Below are 8,727 nucleotides of genomic sequence, written 5' to 3' on the forward strand. Positions count from 1 at the left end.
TGGGGAAAAGAAATCCGTCCATGATTGATGACGTGTCTCCTCCCAGATGATTTGTGACCAGTGTTTATTTACTCATTTACATGTGAAGATGAATCACCCACAAACCGACTTTAGCTCCTGAGGTTGGTGCCGTTAACCCCCCCGAGTTAAAATCACTGCCAGTCAAACAAACACTGTTAAGAGCATAAATTACAGATAGAAATCTGAACCTATGATCTTGGGAATTTCACAGAATTCCAAAGGAAAAAAGCATTTAAACAATAATTGGTGTGGATTTGGCATTTGTGGATATAGGAGCTCAACATCAACCATTACATGCAGACGTGTCTGGAATATTCTCCAGTGGTGAAACAAGTTTTTTAGTCTCTTGACTTGAACCGAGTAAGTTCTCGTGCTTTTGGCTCTAACCTTTATTTCGCTGACATTTCAGATGTAACGACTCCTGTTTAAAAGTCTGGTTAGGTTTCGGGGGAAAAAGAAAAACCGTGGTTGAAAAATACCCTTCTTTTGGTTTTTGGAAGATTACAACTTCATGAAGGTTAAGGAAGTTGATGGATTGGAAAGAGAGAAAGAGAGCAGCAGTCTCTCGTGTTAAATGTCAAAGAGTAAAGAGAGTCCAACGAGATAAGAGCCAGAAAGGTAGAAGTGAGTGCTCGGAACAAACCCGACACTCAGATGTTGCATGTGATGTTGCTGGAGGCGAAACCATATGGCAAAGACTCGTGAAGATGGAGGAAGGCAACAGCTGCTCAGAGCTGCACAGACACGGAGCAAAGGAACACGGTCAAAAACAGGTATTAGTAAAGATCCTTATCGGGATATGAAACTACTTCTATATCAACCTGTGAGTGATGGACTGTGTTTCTGCCCTGAACTGCAAATACTTTATTGTGTGCGTGTGTGTGTGTGTGTGTGTGTGTGTGTGTGTGTGTGTGTGTGTGTGTGTGTGTGTGTGTGTGTGTGTGTGTGTGTGTGTGTGTGTAATATTTAAAACACAGCAGGTGAGATATTCTATTTTCCTAATTTCTCGTCTTCTGATAACATTGAATCTTCACAATACAACAGTCTTCAATAATTTAGTTTTAATACCGATCGCTAATTCCTTAGTGTCTTTATTTTTCGAAAAATCCTTCATCAGACACTTTCTCTCTGGTTTGTTTGTGAAGTCAAAAACAAAAAGCATAAATAAATTGAGGAGAAGCAAGTATTTGAGTTGTGAATTATAAATAGCATGTTTTATTTACTACCGGTTTGATATTGATTTACATCGCAGTATATATTGTTGAATTGCATTGACTTGCATTCTGTTCAACCAAATCCCATTTATTATATAACTACTATCATTAACATTGTGTTTCTTTCATCTTCTAAACGTTCAGTTTTCATATAATTGATAATTTCTGAGTTTTGCTTACTCTCCAGTTCCTTAGTCTGTAATGGACATTTAACATAATTAGAGAAACTCTTTGGTTTTTTACGTTTAAATGGACAAAGGCATCTTTCGGGAAATGATCACATGACTACAATATAAGTTTTCAACTTGGCTGGATGACGGATGATAAAAGAAACTTCCCCCCATCACAATCGTCTGGACTCATTCGACCTTGAGCGTTTCTGAAAGTTTCTCCAAACTTTTCCATCCGTCTCTCGGTGTCTGCCCGACGTATCTCAGGGAGAACAGTGAGTAGAAACACACCCTGACGACCTGTTGTTCAGACGCTCAACCACCGGAAGCCCAGAAACACAAGATGTCAACGTGTCGGCTCTGGGCTTTCTGCATTTAGAAGAAAAATCAAAAAAATCAAAAGCTTTGAAGCATCTCACTCGATCGTCAAATCTTGCATTTTCACACCTGGGCAGAGTTACCACGACTCCGCAGGAGTATTTTCCTTTTTCTTTTTTTTATTCGGCTTCAGAGATCGCAGGACACGGTTATGCTATCGCTGTGAAGTCGGGTCTGGAGAGATGCTTGTTAGCGAGTGGAGAGGAGCTCGCTGTATTATGGGATGTCTGTGCTACAGGCAACCCACAGAGCTTTTTATCTGGCTGTGCAACCTGGCCGGATGGCATTCTCTTGGCATGCCGTCCTTGTGACTGGCCACTTGGCTCGTAGCCCAGGGATATTTGGCTCGCTGTGCATAGCAGCATCACCCCCATCCCCCTAATTCCCTGCTTTACTTGTCCCCCTCTCTCTCTCTCTCTCTCTCTCTCTCTCTCTCTCTCTCTCTCTCTCTCTCTCTGGCCACTTGCCTAAGGACAACTGCAGTGCTTTGTGTGGCCTAGCGGGTCTCTTTATACCGGCTTCACGGCCGCGGCTGCGAGAAGACAGTGCGATGATAGCCACCGACAGCCACAGACAACCGCACAATTATACAAACACATTTCAGTCAGTCAGTCGGCGCAAGGTGGCTCTTTGCAATGCACGAGACCCCGTCGGCTGTGACTCACCAAGTCGCCCGGTGTAATTCAATTGTGGGGACGGCCTTGGGTGGTGCAGAATCAGGGGACATACACCCGCTTATTATCCACCTCTCTGACTGTCTATCAAATTGATAGCTCACTCTTAGTGGCATCTCATTGACATTGTGTTGAATGTCCTGTGTCTGCCCTGCTTAATTGAACACGGAATTACCCTATTTGGACACGCTTAGCAGAATGGAGCTCGACAAACGTGGGAAATAAGAGATGGGATCTGGGCTGACCTCTGGAACACACCCCCCCGTACACAAAAGCCAGAGGCGGCAGTCACAGGGATTATTTAAAAGGGGGGTGGTATGAACATTTTGTAATCTGTTAAACGCTGGCATTGCAACATACACGTAGACAACTCGGCGACAGTTGGTAATATTCTGTGTTTAATATGTTCGAGTGTCAGGGAATGTGGTTTCTGAAAGGATGGGAGAATCGCTAATGTCCCTTCAATTGATTAGAGATTAGATCATAAAGGGGTTAAATATGGGGGGAGATTAGTTTTTCGGGCAGATTTAGAGCGATCGCCTGCGCTCGTTCTCCAGTGGAAGTTTGTCTCTTGTGCGTGTGTTCATTATGAAACAGGGTGAAAGCAAGGGCGAGTCAGGGAAAGTAATCAGCCGTTTCGCCACCATTTCATCTGCGGAACATGAAAATAAAATGCCCATGATCATAACCGCTCAATGGGGCCATGCGTATAAGTCACCTAATGAAAAGGCATCCCGAGCCGCTGCAGTCATTCCTCAGTTCGCGTTGTGCGGGCCGGCTCTTTGTCATTACTTGATAAACGGAGCGTTCCCCCGATGGAGTGACAATTAATGGACGTAAAGGTCACATGTAGGGCCGTCCCCAAATACCCATAAAAGCTTGAGTGAGAATTACCAGCGATTATCCCAGGCTTCTGCGGGGCGGGGGGGTGAGAAGGGCAGTTTTCAGGTGATCTGTCAAACTTGTCCAGTTGCGATACTCACGTTTTGTTTAGTAGATCTGGTTTCTCAACTTCTTAAGGTCATTTTCACAGATTTAAGAAACAACGTGGTCACATGCAACCGTCCCAATGACTGAGAATAGCTAATTAGTGGTAAGTGATAATGATGTGAGGATAATGAAAGTAGTAATTAAAATAAATAACGTGAAACAGAAAACAACAAAGACACAGCATTCAAGTCCCAAAGCTTTCCATCCATTACAGGAGTTAGTTTAGGACACTAAAGCAATAATAAGATAGTTTCTTGCTGAGAGTTGCAGCAGATCAATGTCGCTCTGCAAATACTTTGTGAAGCTTCCTCCTGGAGACCGTGAGCTCCGCTCACCATGGACACTGGGGAAAGGTCAGAAAACAGCTTCTCTGGCTTTTTCAGATGCTAAAGAAATATGACTTAAGGTGAATTCTCTCTCTTCTTAATAATCTTTTAAAGAAAATAAGTGTAAAGCATTTCTTTATGATGTTGCTCAAGTAAAACTAATACTTTTTCCACTTCATAACATATGGACATTAAATAAATGAGTCTATATGAATGTATTTACCGTTATACTTACATCCTTACTGATGGAAATTCATGCAAATTCATTATGCATGTTATGTATTTGTGTATCTTGTATATGGACGATTTTCAGCTTCTTTTAGTGACAGCAAGTTTTGTTTTTGAAATGATTTAATTCAGCTCATAGTTCGTTTTGATGTAATTAGATTGAAAGGTTTGATTTACTTCATATGTGCTGTAGTTTCTCTCTGTGAGACATTTGATCGAGCTTCACCTGCTGCTTGTTCACAGATCTCTGCTGCCCTCTGCTGAATCAAGGATATTAAACCTACATACAGTGTGTGTGTTCTGAACTGCTGGTGTAAAACTGAGGCATCAATACTTTATATTTCACATGCTACTGAACTTGGTTTGTCTATTAAATTAATACCATGTAGTTTCCTTACTATATAACAGGAGCTCCAGTGGATTAAAAGGCTAAATATCAAAACTTTGTCTTTTTAAAGACAAACTAAATCCAAGACAGAGCCCATCTGTCATATTTCTTTATTTCTACACTTTGAAATTGCTATATCCTTAATCCATAAACTTGCATTTATTTATTTTAAAGAAAACACGTGAGGACTAATGATGGATGTAAGTAGTTCTGCATCTACGTGTTGTGTTTTTGATCGTCCAGGAGATGGAGCCAAACACTGATGAAAGAAAACGTCTGGGTACCACACCATGATGGAGGGAGGCAACGCATGTTGAACTTACACATTTTGATCATCTTAAACTTTCATGTTTCAATAATGCAATCACTGTAAAAGTATAATATCACTACGCGTTAAACCAGACTTTACCAGGTCCGTCACACCTGCGTCGCACAAAACAGAATAATCTTGGTTCCAACATAAATCAGCATTATGCCTCAGCTCAGGTGTGTGAGTGCATACACTCGTTCCACAGCAAAGATAACGTACGCCATTTTCTGAACAGCAATTACATTTCCCCTAAGAAAATTATCCAGATGGGTTTGAAATATGCAATAATTTGTTTGGTCATTAAGATGCCTATTCAGAGCTGCTTTTGCTTGTAATTATAACAAACTAGGCAGCATGCCACGCCACTGATGCATTCCCTTTGTGCTCAGAAGTAATTTCCTTTTCCTAAGGGGAAAAAAGCTGCTTTTTATTTTTTTTTGTAATGTTCAACCCACGTCCGTAACCACTAGCCAGTAAAGCACTGCAATTGCTCTAAACCTGGAAGAGTGGCTCCAAGATTGAAACGGCAACAAAGAAATGTCAGAACAGAAGTTTCCCTTTGTGATGAAATTCACGAGAAGATACAGAAAGTCACAGAAAACAGTGCGTGATGATGATTATTTTCTTAATCGTGAGGAATTTCACCGAAAAACTAATGAGGCCTCTAATTTTCCTTGATGTAATACGTGGAAATCGACTTGTTATGTTGAGACCTCAGTCATTATGTCTTTTTAGGAGCGTACACACAGTTGATGCCCTGCCAGCACAAGTTAAATTGTTCTACACATTATAATCCTGTGATTTTCTAACATATTAAAACATTTATTTATCATTTAAAATTAAATGGTGTCAGGATTTATTGGTTTTATCTTCAGACAGAGGATGAAGAGAGGCGCTGCAGCAGTGTAAGTCATGAGACAAGTAATAAACATTTTAAACATGACCGCATGTAATAAGCTATTTAACTAAATTTGATTTGAATTCCGATTAATGTGCCGTTCAAAGTTTCGGTTACATTCTGGAGTTTTCTGCAGTTTCTTTGCTTCCTCTAAGTAGGTTATTGGAAATCTGTCATTTGTTGTAATCAGCTGTTGTGAGTGTTCGGGAACTGACCGGCCGTCTCTTGTTTGTTTTGTCATGACGAATGACATTAATCACTTTAGTCAGCTCGTCCAAAAACTCCACCACAGACCGTCTCTGCCTGGATTCCAATCTGGAGTGTATCTGGTTCCATTAAAATGCAAGTTCAGGTTCTCATTTCGCTCCCAGGCAGCCACTGTTATCATAAATTACAGTCTGTGTTTGTAAGATAAGATAAGATGAACTTTATTAATCCCACAGGGGGGGGAGGGGTGCGAGGGGCGAGTTGCCATTTGTTACAGCAGCAGTTGCATTATTATAACCAGCGTATATGCGTCTGATGAATGCACGTCCATGCTGTGCGAATCAAACGAGATTTGGAGTGTGAGTCAGAGCAGGTGTCGTCACATGTCAGGACGCCAGGATTTAACCAAGCTCCCCAGTAATCTGCTCTTCTCACTAACCCACACTGGGCCCTGCTGGGACTCGTCTGCCTCACGAACACGCCACAGTCTGTCCTGGAGGTGCACAAACCGACCACACTGTGGCCAACGCAGACGTGGCACAGTTGGACCCCAGATAAAGAGGTGCGGGGATTAAAAATAACAAATATACAACGGCGAAACGAGGGAATTTATAAATTCCTCAAACAAGAGAACAAAGGACTTTCTATTCTATGCTCGTAATATACAGACGTCTGTTATCTACGGCTACACCTGCAGGTTTCTGTCAGCGGCTTCAAATAACACTCGCTCTTTGTGATTTATCTTTTATTCTCCTTCATGGTATATTTCTGAAGTTCTATATCGGCACATTGGAGTCTCAGTTCGCTAAAGGTCAGTCAATGGAGAAATCGATGGAGTCAAGTCGGGTGGACGAGGCCTCGCGAGTAGCCAAACGGACAACTTACGTAATCGATAACGTGTTAAAAATAAATTCCTTTCAGCTACGTTACGTTACGCTGACATGAGAAATTGGCTGTTACTCGTTCTGGTTGTACTAGAAAGGTCTATTTTAAATGGTCCAGGCACAGGACAGGAGAAGAAAGCCCCCCACCGGCGCTGTCACATCTCGTCTGCATACCGATATTTCACCTGCATTATTGATCGCGGCACTTTCCAACTTTTAGTCTTTTTTGCGGCCACAATAGAGCCCACGAAGAAACATCATGAATTATGAACGGTGACACGAGGCCTGTTTCTTATGAGCCGTGCAGGGGGGCACGAAAACATCCGAGAAAACTAGAGCGTTGAAGTTACGGCATCGAGCGTCTGCACCGTGTATCCCACAGCCTGAGGAAGTGGAGCCTCCTCCTCTTCTGATAGGCGTTAAATTCCTACCTTGACCTTTTCTGATTAAAACTAAAATAAAATCAGCAATCGCAACAAGTACATTTTTGAATTTAATGAGAACTCCACGACACAGAAGCAGCTGCGAGTCCTGCTCGTTGTCCGTCAGAGCGAGGCGTCAGCGCTCCTTGTCTCCTTTAATGGACCTCGCTTGAACTAATAAAGCCGCCCTAGCCCCACACTTGGTTTACCATCAGGAGTTATCTGTCATGTATTATTCCATCTGACATGCAAATGCCTTCCTCACATCAAACGAGATATGTTTCGACTTAAGCTCTAATCATGCGGTCACCAGTGAGTTGGCCGAGCCCAGAACATTTCTCTCTTTCTGCCTGGAAAGCCAATGGAGACCCGGAGGAGAACAGAAGCCCTCTCCCCACGTCCCAGGCTCAGCGCAGGTCGCTGTGGTCAAATTAGTGGCAAGACATGAAACATAATGTGGATACGCCATTAATGAAATGATGGAGGAATAATCACGTCTCGCTGGGGCACGTGTATCTGTGCATAGCACAGCATTTCCTTTGATTCCTCCCACTGGACAGAAAACAGAATTATTTTATGACAAGTAAAAACCTTCTTACACTATTCTCATTATTGGATTGTCGGCCGACTTATGTAATATAATGTTGGAATATTAATTTCCAGTTTAAGAACAAATCATCACGCGCATGTACAAATGTCTTTTGTGGGGGTCGAACTTAATTAAAATCGAATCCTTCCTTGTTATTACTTATCAGATCATTTATGTTTTTATGTTTTCTTTAAAAATACAACAAAATACTAACACAATTCTGCAGTACTCTGCTAATGAGGCTAACCTTTACAATGTTATATAATCCAATACGTCTATTCAGTTAGAAACTCTGTTTAGAGTCATTGAGATCAGCTGCTAATCATCGCGCTTGGATAGAAGCGTTGGCTGAACCGTTGTCTCGCATTGCAATGTGGGAGACAGACCATAATAATAGGGTTCAGCAGGAACCTACAGGAAAGTGAAGGAGTAATAGTTATGTGACAGGGAAAGATGCTGCAGCACGGACGGGGCTTGAACTCGCAGGTCTCGAGGGGGTTCAGCAGAAACAAGGTCCAGTGTCTCCATCTGATCTTTTTACCTCCAGAAGAACCTCGAGGCCGAGGAGAGGGGCAGCGCCGGGGCTCGCGTGCGATTGGCTCTCGTATTGAAATGCACATTTAAACACACTAAAGTTATATACCTATGAAACATGTACAACCTAATGAAATATTTTGTGGCAAGAAAATCAATGTGGTTCTTGTGTTGGACTCCGTTTATACTGTGTAGCTTCAGATTCTACAACCTAAACACGACTTATGTTTTTACTTTTCTCTGATGTTGTTTGTTGAAGCCTCTTCAACCTGCGTGACTCCAGGGTTTTGTGTTCCCCCCCCCACCATCAAATCCCTCCACCTTCCGATGCTTCGCTCTCCACAGCAACACAAACACTTCCTGAAGCAGTAGAATTTACAGCAGCCTTCAGTCCGCAGCTCGGCGTGATGCTCGGATATTAAAAGCTTCACAGGGACGTGGATTTATGGCTCGGCCGTGTTATTGGCTTTGCATTAGACAGTGCTGCTGCAGCT

At 42.4% G+C, this 8,727-nt stretch overlaps 1 long non-coding RNA gene across 1 annotated transcript in view; it reads left to right on the forward strand.

Moving 5' to 3' along the window:
• Window positions 1-693: 693 nt before the first annotated feature.
• The window catches only part of LOC124851159, a 34,094-nt gene continuing 26,060 nt past the window's right edge, over window positions 694-8,727 (forward strand). Inside the window, exon 1 of the long non-coding RNA XR_007032248.1 lies at window positions 694-794. This is a non-coding gene — a long non-coding RNA (uncharacterized LOC124851159). The remainder of the gene's footprint in view (window positions 795-8,727) is intronic.

This window comes from Hippoglossus stenolepis, chromosome 19 (genome assembly GCF_022539355.2).
Source record: "Hippoglossus stenolepis isolate QCI-W04-F060 chromosome 19, HSTE1.2, whole genome shotgun sequence".
In the NCBI taxonomy this organism is placed as follows: Eukaryota; Metazoa; Chordata; class Actinopteri; order Pleuronectiformes; family Pleuronectidae; genus Hippoglossus; species Hippoglossus stenolepis.